Source organism: Bubalus bubalis, chromosome 5 (genome assembly GCF_019923935.1).
Source record: "Bubalus bubalis isolate 160015118507 breed Murrah chromosome 5, NDDB_SH_1, whole genome shotgun sequence".
In the NCBI taxonomy this organism is placed as follows: Eukaryota; Metazoa; Chordata; class Mammalia; order Artiodactyla; family Bovidae; genus Bubalus; species Bubalus bubalis.
The window spans coordinates 38134111-38153377 of NC_059161.1; the positions used below are offsets into that span (position 1 = coordinate 38134111).

Below are 19267 nucleotides of genomic sequence, written 5' to 3' on the forward strand. Positions count from 1 at the left end.
AAAGTACGATGCAGAGAGCTGAGTTTGCTACCTCGCCCCCGGGGGCATGGCCCAGCCTGTGGCCCCAACCTGGGCAGGGACCTGTTCTGGAATGTAGTGTTGGCATTTTATTTCAGTTACAATTATCAGCTACAGGAGATAATGGGTATTCTTCACTTTAAAGCTCCAAACCACCCAGGTCTCACTGGCCACTTTGGCTCCCTTGTTGCTGTCAGTCCCTGTGCCAACCCCTCCCCTCCAGGAGCTTGGCTGAGGGAGAAGGGGGCGGGGGTTGGCTGTCCTTCTGGGGGGTGTGAATTTTTCTACGTGGAATTGCAAGTGTACCTGGGGAGAGACATGCGTGTTGCCGCCTGGGCTTACGTGTCTGGATGGTGCTCATACATGCCTGAGCCCATGCTGTTAGAAACATCTGGTAGGGCACCTGCATGTGCTGGGGCAGCCAGGACATCAGGCAGTCCCTCATGGAATACAGGCGCCAGAGTTCCACTACTTGGGTTCAAACCCCCGTTCCATCTCTCACCAGCTGTGTAACCTCACTCAAATCACTGACCCTCTCTGAGCCTCCATTTTCTCAGCATCAAAGTGAATAATAATTAGTGATTGCCTAGGGCTGAGGGTCGGGGAGAATGGAGAGTGACTGCTAATGAGCACCGGCTTTTTTTTTTTTCTGGGGTGATGGAAATAGTCTAAAATTAGATCCTGGTGATGGTGGCACAACCTTGTGGATATACTAAAAACCACTGAGCTGTACACTTGGCATGTGAATTACACCTCAATAAAGCGGTTATAAAAAGTGGGGACAAAAAGGGGGAATGGCTAATAGCACATACGGCATTGAGTTGTCATAAGGGCATATCCAGCACACAGCCTGGCACAGAGGACATGCTCAATAAGGACCGGTGATTAGTCAATTCGTGTGGATCGGGGGAGGATGAGTTGGCATCCTGGGCCTGGGCTGGTCTCCATAAGCGCGTACTGCTGGGGCTTGCAAATGTCTACCTGGGGCCCGGGGGCCCCGCCAGCAGGTTGTCAAGCCTCTGAGCTGCCCCCCACCCACCCCTGCTCAATACTTGGTTGGGGTTCCTGGGCGTCTGCTCCCTGGCAGGCATGGGAGAGTGTGCGGCCCTCCTCCTGCCTCCCCGTCCGGGTCCCTGGAGAGGAGGCTACCCACCGCAGCGGGCAGACTCTGCGCTCACTCTCCCCGTCTCACAGAGCACTCATATTTTCCATGTGCAGCAGACCGTGAATTCACCTTCATACTAGTTACAGGGTTATTTAGCCTCTCCTGACACTGACAATCACCAAACTTTAATTCGCTGCTTGGCTTCTCCCTGCCTTGCCCTCTGCCCACCCCCCAAATCCCTGGGAGAGGATGGGAAGAACCTAGTCCAGCCTCCTCTAGCAAAGCCTGCCCTTTGGAGTGATGGAGCGATGGGAGGTTGGGGGCGGGGGGGATGGTGAGAAGGGGAAGATGATGGACAGAGGGCGGAGGGAGAGAGCAGTACCACCAGGGCTAAGGGGAGTTTGCATCCTACTCCTCGGGCCTGACACTAATGTATTCAACCTCATGTCCATCCTGTTATGAATGAAGACTCAGCTGACCGGGCTTCGGGTCTGAGGGCTGGCAGCCCTGGCCAGGACCAACAGGGCCAGAACTCACTGAGATCCCAGAACCAGGTGGCTGGCACGGGCTGTCCTCTGCCTGATGCTGGACGAGCAGGTGCCCATCTGAGAACCCACCAGAGGGAGCCCATTCTTACCAACCTGAGAAGCCAGCTCTCATTTCTCTGGCCTCTCCCAGTGCCAGTCTCCTGCCCGGCCAAGCCCCCCAGCCTTGCAAAGGCTTCTCCCTGGTTTGGAGCCCTGTTGCCTGTATCACATCTGTGTTCCTTTGATGAAGGCAGGTGCACGGGTGTGTGCTGAGTTGCTCAGTCATGTCCGACTCTTTGTGGACTGTACCCCACCAGGCTCCTCTGTCCATGGGATTTTCCAGGCAAGAATACTGGAGCAGGTTGCCATGCCCTCCTCCAGGGGATCTTCTAGACCCAGGGATCAAACCTGCGTCTCTTACATCTCCTGTATTGGCAGGCAGGTCCTTTACCGCTAGTGCCACCTGGCAAGCAGTTCTGCTCAAAGCTGCTGACAAACATCAGATGGGAAACAGAGACTGAGACATTGCCCACCAAGGATCCAGATCATACAATCCTGGGACCATGGAGAAGACAGGGCCCCACTGTGTCCACAAGTCTACTTCTTCACCCACTGGGAGAGGCCACTGCTACCTGGAGCACCCAGGCCAGCCCCAGCACTGTCTGTCTCTCCTCCCTTGCCTTTAGCAGATCCCCTTCTTTGTGTCTCCCCTGTGCTCCCATACCTTTCTAGGAGTGGGCCTGGCTTCCAGAAGTTCCAAAGAGGCCTCTGCTTAGCTCAGGGGCCAGGCAAGCCCAGAGACCTCAGACTCTTCCTCTTAGCTCCCCTTGATCTCCTGGAGTGGGCACCGTCACCTTCCCCCAAACATCCCAGGCAATCGAGGTTTCCTCTGAGGACCATTTGGTGGAATCATCATATGCACGCACACTCAGTCATGTAGTCATGCCTGGCTCTTCACAACCCCATTATATAGCCCTCCAGGCTCCTCTGTCCATGGATTGTCCAGGCAAGAATACTGGACTGGGGTGCCATTTCCTCCTCCAGGGGATCTTCCTGACCCAGGAATCAAACCCATGTCTCTTGCACTGGCAGGCAGATTCTTTAACACCAAGCCACCAGGGAAGCCCAGGAACTCTCTTATTTGCCAAATCCAAGCTGGCTCCATCAGTCATTCATTAGGCAGAGAGTCTAGAAGCAGCGAGGACTCACCAGAAAAAGACCTGGACTGGGGGGCTTGGAAGAGCAGAGGTGGGGCAAGGGTAGAGCCACAAGAGGAGAGGCAGGGAAATCTATCAGTGGGTCCCAGCTCTGCCTGCTGCTTCCTAGCCCCCTTCTGCCGCCCCACCCTTGCTGGCAGGGGAAGTGGCCACGGTGGCCTGGGCAAGAGAGATGTCAACGGGAGCGATGGCAGAGATGGGAGAAGGGGCTTGTTGACTACAAACTGTCCATTATGGCTCAGATTATAAGCATATTGCGCAGGGCTCTCTGCACGCTGCCGAGGAAATCCAATACGCTGAAAGGTTAATGCAATCAATTAGGGTGACAAGGAAGTAAAGTAAAGCCTTCGGAGTAGATGAAAAGGAGAGAGAGGGAGAAAGAGAGAGCGCCATGGAGTTGGGGGTGGCAGCACGGGTGGTGGGGAGGTGAGGAGGAAGAGAAACTAATGGGATATAGAGAGAAGGCTTGGAGGGGAACACAAGCCTACAAAAGGCCGGGAGCCCTCAACGAGAGGACGGAAAGAGAGAGGGCAGCAAGAGCAGCAGGAAAGGGCAGTTAGTGATCTGTGCGGGGACCCGGTTCCAGCTCAGACCTCTGACAGCTGCACAGCTTCAATTTCCTCCCCTCTCCCTCTCCCTGCCAACCTTTCCTCTGGAGCTTGGAGCCCGGATCCCAGATTAGCTCAGTAGTGATGTGCAGCCTTGGTCCCTGCCCCTGGACAGAGCAAGTGCCCACATAACATCCAGGGCCTGCTCCCTAGAACTGCAGCCTGGTTCCCACCTTCCCCATAATGAAGCCCAACTCAGCCTCCTTTGCCCTCAGCAGCCCCCAGGATCACAGCTTTCCCCCCTGTATCCTAGCTCTTGTTTGCAACAAGCCTGAAGAGCAGAGAGCATGGCAATCCCTTTCACAGATGAAAAAACTGGTGCTCTAGAGGTGATGCAATTTCCCAGGGCCCTGCAGCAGACAGGCAGGACGTGGGACTGACCTGAGAACTCAGGGATGCCCAGTCCACCCCCTGGAGAGGGGCATCTTCCACAGCACTCGCTCAAGTGAGGAGCCTCAGCTTCTCCAAGATGAGGGACTCAGAGGTCCTGGGGCAGGAGAGGGGCTCTGCATGGAACCTGCTGAGGGCTGACTGCTGCCTCCTAAATGCCCAGGGGAAGACCCCCATTCTGGAGGTATAAAGGAACAAAGGAGGGAGGGAACAAAGGAGGTAGGTGTTGCTTAGCTGTCAGACACCTTCAGTCCCATCCACTCACATGCTTGAGATGGTTAGATAGCATACTGACTCAATGGACATGAATCCGAGCAAACTCCGGGAGACAGTGAAGGACAGGATAGCCTGGTGGCCTATAGTCCTTGGGGTCGCAAAGAGTTGGACATGACCGAGCAACTGAACCACAACAACTACCTGTCCGAATAACACTGTAAACGAGATATTCTGCTTACCTTGCAGAAGAGGAAACTGGACCTGAGAATTTCTAGAGGCTACAGGATGGAGATACAAGGCTCCTGGGATGCTGAGAGCAAGAGCTCTGAGGAAACTGTCAAGGAGAAGACAAGCGGGACTTCTCGGGAGGTGGGACTCAAGAGGAGATGAGGTCCTACAAAGACGAGAGAGAGAAAGGGGGCCCCAAAGGGACCAGGACTGCAAGTGGTCCGGTAAGCTCAGGGATGGGGCTCCCTGACAACTGCCCAGGCGCCTCAGAGCAAGACATGAGCACAGCACAGGAAGCAGTTGCACAACCCTGTGAATGTACTTAATGCTAGGGAACAGCACACTTAAAAATGGTTACAATGGTAAACTTCATGGTATGTCTATTTGACTAATTGAAAAAAGAGAGAGAGAGCAGCAGACAGGAGCCAGAAACTCCAGAGTGAGAGATAATAAACTTTTCCTGTAAAGGGCCAGAGAGTAAATACTGTAAAATTTTCAGGCCAAACATGCTTTGCTGTAGCTACTTAGCTCTGCCGTCTTAGAGTGAAAGCAGCCATAACTGATATGCAAATGAGTGGGTGTGGCTATGTTCCAATAAAACTTTATTTACAAAAACAGGCAGGGGGCCAAATTTAACCCTCTGGCCATATTTTGCCAAGCCTTGCTCCAGAGAATGGAAGCACCTGGGGCTGACTTTCAGGACAGAAGTAGCCAATCTGAACCTTGCCAAGAAGTAGAAAGAAAGGCTGGGCGGAGGGCAAGTCAGGGTCTCCTTACCCGAAGAGGGTGGAGGAAAAGAAGAAAACTAGGGCTGGCATGGGAAACAGATGTTCAGGAACCAGTCCTTCCCAGCTCCCAGCATCCCAAAAAGCCCTCCACTGTGCTTCAGATGGCATGAAGGGTCAGAGAGTTGCAGCTCTCAACATTCCAGGAGACCTGATGCCAAGAGAGAGGTGTTGGGCTATGGCTAAGAGAGGATGGGAGTGGGCAGCCGCAAGGTCGGGCTGGCCAGAAGGGATGCCAGGGGAGAGAAAGACGAGGAGAGAGGCCCAGGGAGCAGAGCTGTAACCAGGGTGGTGCTGGCGGCAAAGGGAGGAATCCACGGGCCCCAGCGAGAGCGCAGGGCGCGGGCCGGGCCTGCCCTACACCGGCCGCCTCTGATCACGTTTTCAGGGCCACTGCCCGCCGGCACAGACAATGCTGGGGGAGCCTTTGAAGTCCGAAAGGGATGCCGCTGTGGGAGCCGCGCGAATCTCTTCCCTCCCCCCATCCTCCCGGGGGAGGGGGCCAGCAGGACAAAACCCGGAGCCGGTCACAGCCGGGGCCCCCAAAACGCGTGAGACAAAGGGAAAACAAACAGGTTTGGAGCCAGGCGCACGGTGCCGTGTCTGTCCCCCGCCCCGCCGCGCACGGATGATGGATGGCTGCAGCCAGCTAGCTCGCCCGCCGGGCAGGCCCCGCTATTTACATAACACTGGCGTTCCACCGGTCACCTCTGACACGGCACTGCCTGGGGCCGAGGCCCAGTGGCCCCCGAGGTTCCTCCAGCCACCGGAGGACTGGGACAGTCTGTGAAGGCCCAGCCAGGCCAAGGGAAGGAAGGACAGCAGCCTGCTCTGGGCTCAGAGTCTGGGGCCTCTTCCCTGCCAGCGTCCCATGGAGGGAGGAGGAGGCCAGGGGGTGGGGCGGCAGCTCCCAGGAGAGGCAGGACTGGACTTCTAGGGCTTTCAAGTCCGTGTGGTTCCCAAGCACAAGCTGCAAGCAGAGCCTCCAGGGAGAGAGGCAGCAGCCAGAGGGGGTGGCAGCACTATGGAGAGCTGTGCATGGTCCTGCCAGGCAGCTGACACCTTAGCCTGATGTTGCCTTGAACAGATTCCATGCCCAAAGTCAGTGATCCACAGGTCCCCAGCCCATTTCCACCCTAACTATCAATCTGAGACACTTCTACCAGGGTTATCTTTTCCTGCCAGGTTCAAATGGGGAGTGTGCCTCTGATTCCTTATCTCCATCTTCCAGACCCACCCTGGGTGCTCGGCAGGACTGGGCCCAGCTCAGACCATATACCAGGTGCATGGTCTCCAGCAGGGGGAAGAACGCAAGGATCCAGAAGGGCTCAGGCCTTACCTTGTCGTGGGTCCTAGAGGTTCCTCTCTTGCGGTGGGGGTGTCACTTCATCCTGAGGAAGGACAGAAGAGCCTCTTAGCCTTTCAAGGCAGGACCCATACAATTCCCCAGAGTGCGCCACCACCACCCCCAGGGCCAAGGGACTGATGCTCCAGGTTGGCCAAGGGTGTCAAAAATTCAGATACCTGGAGTGGGCACTGATTTTGGACCACTGAAGTACATGCCAAACCAAAATTTGAAAAAATTCAGAAAGCAGCAGAGGCTGATCACAGTGGAAAATATGGTCCTTGGGGCTTCCCTACCAAAGATAGAGAAGTCAAGCTGCACTGGACGCACGTCTGTGGAAGCAGAGATGCGTGTGTAAGGGTTGGGTGCTCCCCTGGAGCTCCAGCGGCTGAGCAAGCGGGCCTGGGGACAGTAACAGGACTCAGCAGTACTCATTCCTTCACTCTCTTCCCCTGGCCTCAGAAAATAAAAACGACAGATGCCAAGCTGTTCACTACAGCAGGTGGGTGACAGAGGGGCCAGGGTGGACCAGAGGCCAGGGGACCAAGAAGCCTCAGCTCCCAGACATAGGCTGTAAACAGCACCTTCCACCCTGCGGTCCCACTGATAAGTCCCAACCCATGCTAGGGGCCCACGCAGGGAGAGGGAAGATGGTCCAACAAGATAGGTGGTCTTTAGCCAACACGCAACTCAGCCCAGTTTGCCAGGCCCAGTCCCTCCTGCCCAGAGTGTGAATTTGGGGAGCCAGGTTCAAATGGGACAGACTCCTCGTGTGGACAGAAAACCCAAGGAGCTCTTTGCCCACTGACCTGTGCCCACCTGCCCTTGCCTGAGCCAGGCCCTGCATCCCCACCCCTACTCCCAGCCCCCACTCCCACCCCCAGGGCCTTCAGGACTCCACCCACACTGTTTTTCTGTTTACTAGTTGTTTTTTTTCTCCCCACTCCCTTATTTGTGGCTTATCAATGATGCAAGAGGAATAACACCAATTTCCTTAGGCTGTGTAATCCCCAAATCAGATTGGGGGGATTGCGAGAGGTGAGGTGACCTTGTACCCGGCTCTTGGAATGCCACCCAGTCCCGCCGCCCGCCCTCGAGTTCCCAGGACATATTTAGATAGATAATGCTAATTGTACTTGACGCGTCCTCCTAAGGAGGGCTGGGTCCTCAGCCAGCTTTCGCTGCCTTTGCTGGGCTGCCTGGGCGGAGGATGTCCACTGGGGTGGAGCCTACCCTGCTGGACACAGGGCTTTCTGGTGGGCTCTGAGCAGTTGGGGCGGCGGTGGGGGGTGTTGCTTACGGACTGCGGAAGCCCTTCTGACGGAGATGGTGAGAAGCTAGGATTTTGCATAGAGCTGGGTGGACAGAGATAGGGGGCAGCAGAGAGGAAAGGGGAGCCCTGCTGAGATGGAAGACAGGGCAGAGGTCGGCAGAGTGGAAAAAAGAAGCAGTCGGAGAGGAGAGCTGGATGAAGTGGAGGCCAAGCGGGACTGGGCCGCAGGGCAAAGGATGGAGACCTTGAGCCTCTGCTGAGAAGCAACGGGCGGGCTTGGCTGTCAGAGCTCACATCCCAGCCAGCCAGCCAGGGACCTGGCGGGGCGTCGTCGTTGTCCGGTCCATCCCACACCCGACTGCCTGAGATCTCTCAAGGCACCCCGGCCAGCCTCCCTTGAACCCCCAAAGCCCCCCAACTCCACAACTCCAGTATCTCCCTTCTACCACCTTTTTCTCCCCTCCCATCCTCCCCGGCAACTGTGCATTTATTAATTCATGAGGCACTAATTAGTTCTTTGTTTAATTTTGTGTTAAACAGACTGACCGGAATGATAACGACTTGCAGCGCAGTGTTGCCGTCCCCAACCACCCCTGTTTTCTGACAACAAGGGAGCGCGGGAGACCGGAGCGCTGAACCCAAATCCCTCAGCAGTTGCACTTCATTAAGTCAAAATGTGACAAGAAGCTTAGAGAGCAACTCACAGATCTGATCACACAGAACAATCGGGGAGGAAACTTTCCAGGAGTTGGTTGGGGGTGGCGGAGAGACGGGGAGGGGCCGAGACGCTTACCATGCGGGGACCAGGACGAGAACTGGGGTCCTGTCCCTCCCCTGCCCCTAGGGCAAGGGCCTGGCTGACTGGAGCATGGAGGCTGTCTCTGGGTGGGATCTGGGACACTTGGTGGATCCTTGAACCCCAGAGGAGGGGACCTGAGAAGTTCAACTTTATCTCTCTGTCCTGCCTGGGCATCTTCTCCTGTCTCTCTCTGCCTCTCACTGCCGCTGAAGTTTGGTTCTGGCTTGTGTGAGTGAGTGACTGGGCACACCCTGGGCTTGGTGGAGAATCAGAAAGCTGCTATAGTTAAGGCAGGATTCTGCAAGGCTGGGGGGAGGTACAGAGTAGGAAAACACAGAGTGGAAGAGGAGCCCCCACACTTAGGAAGGTTGAATAAATGCAACCCTTCTAAGCTAAGCAAGAGAAGTACCATGCTCAGGGATGCTGGCCACTTTCTCTGCCTGCTATTCATTCACCCATCCACCTATTCATCCACCCATCCACCCATCCATCCACCCATCCACCCATCCATGCATTCATCTAATGTACTTTAAGTATTCTGACCAGAAAACTGAGGATCAAGAGGTTGAGCTCTGTGCAGAGGTACAGGGCAAATCAGAAATGGAACCAGATCTGTTTGGTTTCTGGGCTGTGGTAGCTGACTGTAGACCAGCAGCTGAGCTAACAATGACAACAAGCCTTGTTACCTGCTCCCTCCTGTCCATGTGAAAGAGCAAGATCTTGGTCCAGACCCATTAAGCTTCTAATGCCATAGAGCTACAGGGAAGGATCAGAATGAAGCCCTGTCCCCGTCTAAAGACAGGGCCCCTGCCCTCCTTTTACCTGACCTTAATCTCAGAAGATGTGGACGATGCCTAACATGAATGAGAATATGGAAGGGGACATGAGGAGGAGAAAGAGAACAAAAGCCCACAGAGAAAGATGACAAAAGTGAGCCTGGATTGTATGTGAGGATCCTCTTGCCTTCTTCCCATTGGCCACCGCGCCAGACCAGGTGTGGCCTCTCTCATCCGCTGAGAGCCCGCCTGGCCAGCCCGCAGGCCCAGGCAGAGTCTGGAGGTCAGCCTCGCCCTTGCCCTCCCCTGACCAGTTGGGAAGTGCAGTGGTCTCTCGCCTGAGCCTGGCAGCCCTGAGCTGGCTTTTGTTAATTTGCTGTCAGGCTGCCTAAGCAAACCAATTAAAACTAATCATTAATTATAAAAGAGAGCAAGAAGAGTAGAAGAGAGGGGAGAGGGTAAAAGAGTGAGGTGGGAAGGAGGCGAGGGCAAGCGAGGTGGACAGACAAGGCACAGAGTGCCTGCAGGAGCTTGCCACGGGACCGCGGGCCTGGGAGCCGGAAGGGACCAGAGGCCCAGGCTGCGCTGGAGCAGAGGGAGGGCGGGCAGGGAGTCAGAGATGGTGGGGAGGGGGCTGCCACAGGCCAGGGGTGGAAAGGAAGGCTGGAGAGCAGGGGGGCAGGGAGGGAAGGGTGAAGAAGCTGCAGTGACCAGCGTACCAGGATCCGAAGAGGCCTCATCCGCCTGCAGTCAGTCCCCTCTGGCTGGAGCCGCCGACCCTCCGGGACTTGGCTTCGGAGCATCTCACCCCCAGTTCCCCCGCTCCATATTTATGAGGCTCAGCTGATTACGCAGCACAGGGCCAGGCTCCCGGCCCTGCCGCCCCTACCTGCTCCCCAGCCCTCTCAGGCCACGAGGGGCGGCCCGGGGCAGCTGTTGGCCCATCTACCCGCCCCCCCAAATCCCCATGCTGCCTCCTGCCCCCTCCCCCACCCCCACACAGCCCCCTCCCCGGCCAGGCCCTTTCACAGGGCTGAGGCCGTGTCAGCGGCAGCTTGAGGAGGGGGGCAGCGCAGACAACAAGGGGCAGTGTCATGGAAACGGGCACTTTCCCCAAGAAATATTCTGTTTGGCCTCCTTCCTGCATTGAGGAGCTGTCAGGAGCCTGAGTGAGAGCCACACCACCCCGGGACCAGGCGTGACAAAACCTATTTTCTGCCTCAAATTTGATTGATTAAAAAACTTTTTAGGAAAACCATGTTAAAAGAGTGAAAAAGAGAGAGAGGGAGAAGGAGAAAGAAAGAACGAGAGGGAGAGTGAGGAACCAGAGGTAAGGAGAGAAAGCGGATGGCAAAGCTGCTGGGCGCAGGCCACGGGCAGGGCCTGAGCAGTTGCCCGGCCATGACGCCTGGGCAGGCATGTCAGCGGGATGGCTGCCACATAACCAGGCAGAGCGGAAAGGTCAAAGGAAGCCCCAAGCTTTTACACAGTGGTTAGCAGGACCCTGGGGGGGCCGAGGGCCCGCACAGTCCAGCAGGTGCCGGACCCAGATGAGGCGGTGGCTGGGGCCCCGCACTCCAAGGCTGGCCCGAGTCAGGTGGGGGTCAGCGCCAGGCCTCTGGATTGGCTCTGGAGGAGAGTGGGGTTTGCAAACAGCCTGGGCTGGGATTTGGCCAGAATCCTGAAAACTCTGCACTGAGTCAAGAGGAAGGGTCTAGGAGTCTGGAGCTGGGAAGGGATTTTCCCACCTTGTTCTCAAGAAAATCCTGGCTCAGTAGGTACCCAGCTGACCCACCCGTCCTGCAGGAGCTGACGCCTCTGCAGGTTCAGCACCCCTCCCCTGCCCTCTGGGCCGCATGCCTTCCCTGCCCAGGCCCCTGGCTCCCTTGCTTGATGCTGCCCTCTGTGGTCCTCACACCAGGCTCACCCTCCCTCTTCCTGTCTCAGAAGCCAAGACAGGCCCCGCTACAGGCTTGGACTGTGAGGGGAGGCCGTGCCTTTCTCCCTAGGGCTGCAGGAAAAGGGCCAGCCTCCCTGCTCCTCCCGAGCCCTCAGAGGCCCCGCCTGATCACTCCAGGCAGAGGTGGCTCAGATTTTCCTGGCATCCATGCTCTCCCCAAGAAGAGCGGCTCAGGTGAGTGGCTGGGCTTTTGCCCTGTCTGAGGGCCTCGAAGGTCAAGGTGAGGAATGGATCTGGCAAAGCTGTCAGCAAGAAGCCAGGCGCTGGGAGGGGCGCTCAGCAGTGTCCAATGTGGTCTATGCAGCTCAGGGCTCACTGTGGGCGAGGCGGTGCCTCCTTGGACAGAGGGTGCATTCTACCAGACAGATGCACAGACGGACAACACCTGCTCTGGGCCCTGCCCAGCCCTCCTCTAGGGCATTGACTTAGATCTCTTCCCGTCCCTACTTCACAATGATCATCAGATATTCACTGAGTTTGTCCTGTGCTCATGACACTGTGCTAAGCCTCAGGAAGGTAAAATACACTGCTTCCATGAGCAACAGCAGAGTAGGTAAGACCCGATTCTGAGTCCTGATTCTGTCACCCTCCGTGATGTCTGCTGGGGCAGGCAGACTGCTTAAGCTCTCATGGCCTCAGCTTCTTCAACCGAAGAGGCAGAGGGTATGAGCCCCCACCTCAAACACAGTTCATTCAGTAATATTTCTTGAGCACCTACCGTATGTTGAGTACTCCCCTAGACCTGGAGAACACTGGTAACCAAAGACAGTCCTCATAGAGCTCCCGTTCTGTGGTTCTTTCTGTGAAATAACAGACTGCACCATGGTCTGGCACATAGTACATGCTCAACAAATATTACCTGTTATTAGCTTTCAGAAGCCCTGCCTTTAAGAAGCAGGGGAAAGGTCTAGGAATTTCACTCCAGGTATGTACTTGAAAGAATGGAAAACAGGGACTCAAACAAAAACTGGTACGCCAATGGTCATAGAGGATCCATTCACAATAGCCAAAAGGTGAACACACCACAGATGTCCATCAGCAGATGAGTGGATAAGCAACATGGGGTGACCCACACAATGGAATATTATTCAGCCATGAAAAGGAATGCAGTTCTCATACAGGCCATTACAAAGAATGAACCTTGAAAACATCATGCTAAGTGAAAGAAGGCAGACACAGAACACCGCACACTATATGGTTCCTTTTACATGAAATATTCAGAATAGGCAAATCCATAGAGACAGAAAACAGATTAGTGGTTGTCAGGGGCAGAGGGAAGAGGGAAACAGGGAGGGACTTCTAACGAGTGTAGAGTTTCTGTTTGGGGTGATGAAAACCTTCTGGAACCAGATATTGGTCATGGTTCCACAACACTGTAGATGATGGAATGCCACTGAATTGTACAGTTTAAAAGGGTTACAACAGTAAATTTTACACTATGTGCATTTTACCACAACACAGAGAAATGCTATAGCTGAGGAAGGAGGAGGAGGAAGAGACAAAGAAGGAGGGACTTCCCTGGCGGTCCAGTGGTTAGGACTCTGAACTTCCACTGCAGGGGGCACAGGTTCTATCCTCGGTTAGAGAACTAAGGTTCCCTATGCCGTGTGGTGTGGCCAAAAGAAAAACTAAATACATTTTTTAAAAAAAGAAAAGAGGGAGCTCCATCTAGGAGGAGAAGGCTATTCCCGCATGGTGGCTCGGCATGGATATTAGACAAGCCAAGCGAGGGAGCGGAAGGTGAATTAGCCTTCTTTCAGATAGGTCCCCTCTCCCTCTTGTCCTCAAGGACATCGTGCACTCCTGCCCGAGGTGTTCCCAGGCCTCACATGTGCGCTGATGGAATAAATAACATGAGAAGGTTAGGGTGGCTCCAGAGATTGGAGAACATGTCACTCAAGAGCCTACGGTCCAGTCTCTCTAGCACTGCCGACCATCTGCACACACGTGGTCCGGCTCCTCTCACATGTGGATCTCAACGCACACAGCCCACTCCACCCGTCTCTCTGCCAGGCTCCCCAGATAACACTTGCTGCTGCCCAGCATCTTAGCACAACACGCTGCCCTCCACATGGGGAAAAAGGGTCTGAGTCAACGGCTTCCCCACCGCTCAGGACTCCAAGGTTCCCCGAGGACCAGGAGTTCTACCTTGCAGGAAAAGCCAAGGATAACCAGGGAGCCGGGCCCTCGGGACAGTCCCCCTCGCCCCCACCAGCCCTCAGCCCACCCTCCTGGCTGCTCCCAAATGCGCGTGCACACAGAAACCCCTGTCTTGGCCCGGGAACTGTCAGGAGATCAACAAACAAAAGCTGCTTCTTGACAGGGAGTCATTTATATTTTAGCTTCGTTCCATTATCCTAACGAATCCTTCATCAGCAGATGCAATATTAACAGCAGAAAATCAGCTCATTACATCCGAGGGGATTTCATCAAGACGGCAATCATGTATGCAGCTCCCCAAGCCTTCGAGAGGCCAGTGTGGCTGTTATTTATTTATTTTGTTACTTATTTATTTAATTTTTGGGGTTCTTTCCACATAATTGCACCGCATCTCCGATCTTTAATAAATAATTTGTAGGTCCTGAACTGCACACAGCTTTGCTCTCTGCCATGAGAGCCTGCATTAGCCAAAATATTTACCAATATTTGAAAGTCATTAGGATCAGGAGGGAAGTGGGGAGGGACCGCTCTGTTCTTCTAGAAACGGCCTGCTCTGCAGCTGCAGGGCTGGGTCCTCACTCCGGTCCTCCACGCCCATCTCCTGGAGTGGGGGTCTGGCTTGCTCAGCTCACTCAGTTTGAGCAGGGGATTCCCTGGAGCTCTTAGAGAGCGAGGCGGCCATCTCCAGGGGTTCCTGTGGGCTGCTTGTGGCTGAGGAGCCTGGCTGCTGGAAAGGACCCCCCTTGGTGCAGAGGCAGGAGGCTGGAGCACTCTGTTGGGGTGATACTGCCAGGGTTCGCCTGACAAGTGAACAAATGCTGAACGTCAGGGTGCTCAGTGAGGGAAACCCTCCTTGTGCACCAGCAGGCCCTGGCTCTGCTGCAGCTGAGAGTGCAGAAAAGTCTGACTTGGGAATCCCCTGTGGGCCAGTGGTTGGGACTCAGTGTTTTCATTGCTGTGGGCCCACATTCAATCCCCAGTCAGGGAACTAGGATTCCACAAGCTGTGCAGCACAGTCAAAAAGAGGAAAAAATTAAAAAAAAAAAAGTCTGATCCATTCCTCTCAGCTTCCCAAGGTTATGCCTCCCACTTCAAAGGAAAGAAAAGTTAGTGGGCCCAGAAGGCAGACTTAGTGGGCCCATTCTATAGACGAGAAAACTGAGGTTCAACAAACCAAAGCTCTCTTCCCAAGGCAACACAGCTAGGCCCAGAACCAGGATTTGGACTCAGAAGTGACCCTGCTGGGCCTCCATTCTTTCCCCTAGTCCATAGCCGTCCAATGACACGGCCTGGCCTTCCAAAACATCCTGGCTCCAACCCACAAGCCTGGAGTGGCTACTCAGGCCGCTGGGCACCCCCTGCCACCACCACTGGGCTGGCCATGCTTTCACAGGTTTTTCCCAGCAGGGGCTGGATTTCTGCCCAGCCAGGAATGTGCTCCCAGGATGTCAATTCTAATCTCCCCAGTGCTCTGACAGAATTAAGCTCCAGTTTGTCCGACAACATCCCAAAGTTTCAGAAATCCAGGGCAGACTCTCTAATCAGGCTTCAGGACAAAGGTCTGGCCTGACCCTGTCACTTCCATTTACTCCTCTTGTCTGTCTCCCAGCCGCAGCCTTTCTGCAGCTTCCTCCACCCTCTGCCCTTCCCTGGCCAGATCAGCCCCCGCCCTCTCCTCCAAGCTCCCCTGTTTCTCCGCCCTACACTTCCCCTCTCTGAGCAGCTGGGCTAATCCTGTTGCTCCACTATCTAAAGCGAGGAATTCCTCTGAGACTGACCTGTCGCTCAGGGCTCGCTAGGCCTGCTGGCCTCACCTTGCCTGGGGTCCCTCTGGTTCACTGCCTCTGGGGAGCACACAGGCTCGGCCCTCCTTGGCTCGGGAGAGGGTGCTCAGTGCAAAGTTATTCTCAAACTCCGCTGAAACTTGCCTGCGGTCAGTCTGACTTTACTGCCCCTGAGGCATCCTTTGGCCTTGCCCAGCCTCTATCCACCGATTCAATGGACATGAATTTGAGCAAACTCTGGCAGACAGTGAAGGACAGAGGAGCCTGGTATGCTGTAGTCCATGGAGTCACAAAAAGTCGGACACAACGGCTGAACAACAACAAAGCCTCCATCCTGTCTGAGGGGGCAGCTTGCAGGCTCGGAAAGCTTTGGCCCTTTAGCCATGCTTGGGGGCCCCTCTGTAGGGAGAGACCTCCCCACAGCGAAGTCTGTAAACCACCAAGAGGAATGCTGGGTGGCGGACAGTGAAACTGGGATGGGCAGGGCATGCAGTGAGAGCCCCCAGCGCCATCAGAAAGGGGTGAGGAGTGGGGGAGCTGGGCCAGAAGAAGCCCCCTTGTGCAGCCAGACAGAGGATAGCCCCCCAAGACACCAGGGACGCAGAGATGTCTCCTTCTCTGTCACCCACCACGCCCAGTACCCAACTTCCCTTTTTCACAGCTCTGGTGTGGACACAGAGCTCTGATACCTGCCTTGATTTCCAGGGAAAATCACACACACAGGCTGGTCAGAGGAGACAAAGCCTTATGGAGGGGCATCGGTAGGGACCACGAGCTTGAATCTAGTCTGCTCACATCAGAAGACTCCTGGGGAACAGAGGGCACCAGGAGCAGTGTGGACAGTCAAGGGGAAGAGCAAGGGCGGCTGCACTCGATCTATGTGCTAACCTGAGGATCCGGGCACAGGGCTCTCCTGGACAAAGCAGGGGCAGGAAGACACACACGGGGCGCAAGGAGAAGGCTCACGGTGGAAAACAGGCATGGAAATGTCGCTCTGCTCTTTGACCCTCTGGAGGCATAAGAGATCTAGAGTGGCCGGGGCAGGGGTGCTCCCCCAGAGCCACCCAACCCATGGGGAGCACGGAAAGTGCTGGGATGTGGCGGGCAGGCAGGGTCACTCCAGGCTCCTCGGCTTCCCCTGTGACCTGGGTGGAGACCTCACCCCGGCGCGGAGTCCTGTCCCACGCAGGCTGTCTCACGCCCTCCCCTGCCCACCTTCCTCGGCCACAGCCACACTCTACGGAGTGGGGATCGCTAGACTAGGGGTGGCTCCTCACTCTCTGACGGTCTGTCCTGCATCCTGTCCAACATCCCCATCCCGAGGCTGGTCCTGCCCTCACCAGCACAACCAGTGCGTAACCTGGTGGATTCCCTGAGAGCCTGGGGTGAGCCAGGCTGATGGAGTAACAGAAGCAAGAATTAGGCAACACATCTCTATAGCCAGCCCTTTCTCTGGAAGAGCAAAAATAATTACTGTATTTCTTACTTAATAACAGAAAAATCTATCCAAATGAAGGCCTCCGGGGAGAGTGGAAGAAGGCCCATCCGTCAGCTCTTTCAAGGAAGTCTCTGCAGTCCCACAGCCCCCACCCCTGACAACGTCACAGCCCCCCAAAACTCCCAACTTTGCTTTTCAGCCTTTCCTTCTGTCGCGTCCTTCCTTTCTTGCTGTGCTGGGTGTTGGTGAGACGGTGGGGTTTTTTTTCTTTTTTGCAATTTATCAGCAGATTGTGTGGAGCTGAGTGGTGTGAGCCTCACCCTGCTAAATAAAGCTTTGGTATTTCTGATAAAGCCATCAAATTCCTTATCACACTGACACAAAGTGCATTTAAAGAGACAGACACCCTGTCCCTCCCTTCCCACCAGCCCCTGCCCCCTCCACTCAGTTCAGATTTCCAGCTGCTCAGGCTCTTGTGGATCAGACACCAAATACGGCTCGTCCGGGAGGATGTGGGGGGTGGGGGAACCAAGGGGCAGGAGGGCTGCCCACTCCAACTCCCACCCACCTCTGTCAGAGCAGCCGGCACCCTGACCAGGGACTCAGGTCCACAGGGAGTGGCTTGTGCTTCCTGTCCCAGCTCTGGAGCCAGAGGGAGCAATCAATAGACACGCCCTGCAACGGGTGGGTGGGGGCGGTGAGAGGGGGGTGACTTCATGACAGTGTAGTCCTGTGCTAGGACAATACCCAGCAGCTGCTAGAGGAGCCCCCAGTAAACCACCAGGCCCACCAGGCTGCTCGGCCACTGCGCACACATCAGGTGGCCTGAGCCACTACGGTACCCAAGCGGAGTACAAGGACAGGGCCAAGAGGGGCCAACGATACCCATGAAACACAGGGCTGACCATGTTCCTGTCAGGCTTGACCACGGGTTCAGCAAAGCCCTGATTCCTTACACAGCCCTGCAAGGTGGTGGAACTATCACCCCATATGGGTATTACTCGCTCAGTTGTGCCCGACTCTTTGTGACACCACGCACTGTAGCCCGCCACACTCCTCTGTCCATGGAGTTCTCCTTGGCAAGAATACTGGAGTGGGTTGCCATTCCCTTCTCCAGGGAATCTTCCTGATCCAGGGATAGAACCCGGGTCTCCTGCATTACAGGCAGATTCTTTACTATCTGAGCCACCAGGGAAGCTTGCAGAACTATCACCCCATTCGATAGATGAGGAAATCGAGGCTGGCCTGAGGCCTCAGAGCCAGCGGCAAGCCCAGCTGCAGCTCTAGCCGAGGCTGGCCAACAGCTCTGCCGAACGAAAGACTCTTTACTTAACCGATTTGCAGAGTTCACGCCCACCTCCCCATTTACGATCCCACCAAGACAGGCCTTCCCATGTCCCAGTGCCCCCCTTCCACCTCCCTGGCCCTAGCTTGTCAGCCCAGGCCCTGCGCCCACACACAGCCTGTTGGTTGAGGAATCAAATTTATTATTTTTAATTATTTTGATTTATCAAAGCAGCAGCTACAATCATATTAAACCAACTTGGCTTCTTGGCATTGAACAGATACAGCTGCCGCCGGACTCCCCCACATCCTATAAAACGCCCAGGCTGACCGTGTGCTCCCCAAGGAGGGCACCCAGGGGCCCTTCTCCAAGAACCCCGAATTTGAAGACTACCAGGCCTCCCCCGTGCCCGGCTAGAAGTACATGCAAAGATGCTGAGGGCCAGAGAATGGAAAAGGAACATGCTGGGGCTGAGCTGCCAGGTGCTTTGGGAAATAGTCACCTCCATCCCCCAGCCCGGAGACCCTTCCAGAGTCTTGACCCACTGGGGAGTCACAAACCCCTCAGCTGGCATTTGCAGGGGCTATTATCACTAGTGGTAAGAATCCTGCCAATGCAGGAGATGCAAGAGATGTGGGTTCGATCCCTGGATCAGAAAGATCTCCTGGAGAAGGAAATGGCAACCCACTCCATTATTCTTGGCTGGGAAATCTCATGGACAGAGGTGCCTGCCGACAGTCTAAGGGGTTGCAAAGAGTTGGACATGACTGAGCGCTGCTATTTGAATTTTTGAATATAATTATGTCTCAGGCCTGCATTGGGGCACTCAACAGAGAGGAACCAGCCTGCTCCTCAGCCCCTGCCCACAGGAGAAATGATGGCCCACTTTTTGCAAGGGAAGAAACTGATATTCACAGAAGAGAGGTGATCTGCCCGGGGTGCATAGCTCATGAATACAGCCAGGCCAGAATCCAAACTGATTCCTTTTGAATGAAAAACCCTCACTCGACAAGAACTCTGCCTTCTCCTTAATCTGGGAGCAGTGCTCCTGCCCAAGTGCCATGGCCAGTGGAAGAAGGTGGCAGAAGAGAGAGGACCTGAAGTTCAAGGTGATGGCCCTGTGGGGCAGCAGCAGCATGAAACTAATTGGTTCCCAAGAGATGCCCAAGCCCACACCAGGGCATGAAGAGGGGCTGGCCCACCTGAAGGGCACAGGTAGGGGGTGGTACACAGGTGAGCAGATGTACCACTCAGCCAGGGAGCTAGGCTATGCCCTGGGGCACAGCCCAACCCCTGTGCATCCAGGAGCCTGTGCACTACAAGGCAAGACCCAGCATTAGAGCCAAATTTCTT

The 19267-nt window shown here is 55.3% G+C and overlaps 1 protein-coding gene across 1 annotated transcript in view; it reads right to left on the reverse strand.

The window, feature by feature from the left end:
- CASZ1 (castor zinc finger 1) overlaps positions 1-19267 on the reverse strand; it is a 153253-nt gene that overhangs the window by 60361 nt on the left and 73625 nt on the right. The window contains exon 3 of the mRNA XM_044942982.1: positions 6434-6485. The gene's annotated coding sequence lies outside the window, so the exon portion shown is untranslated. The remainder of the gene's footprint in view (positions 1-6433; positions 6486-19267) is intronic.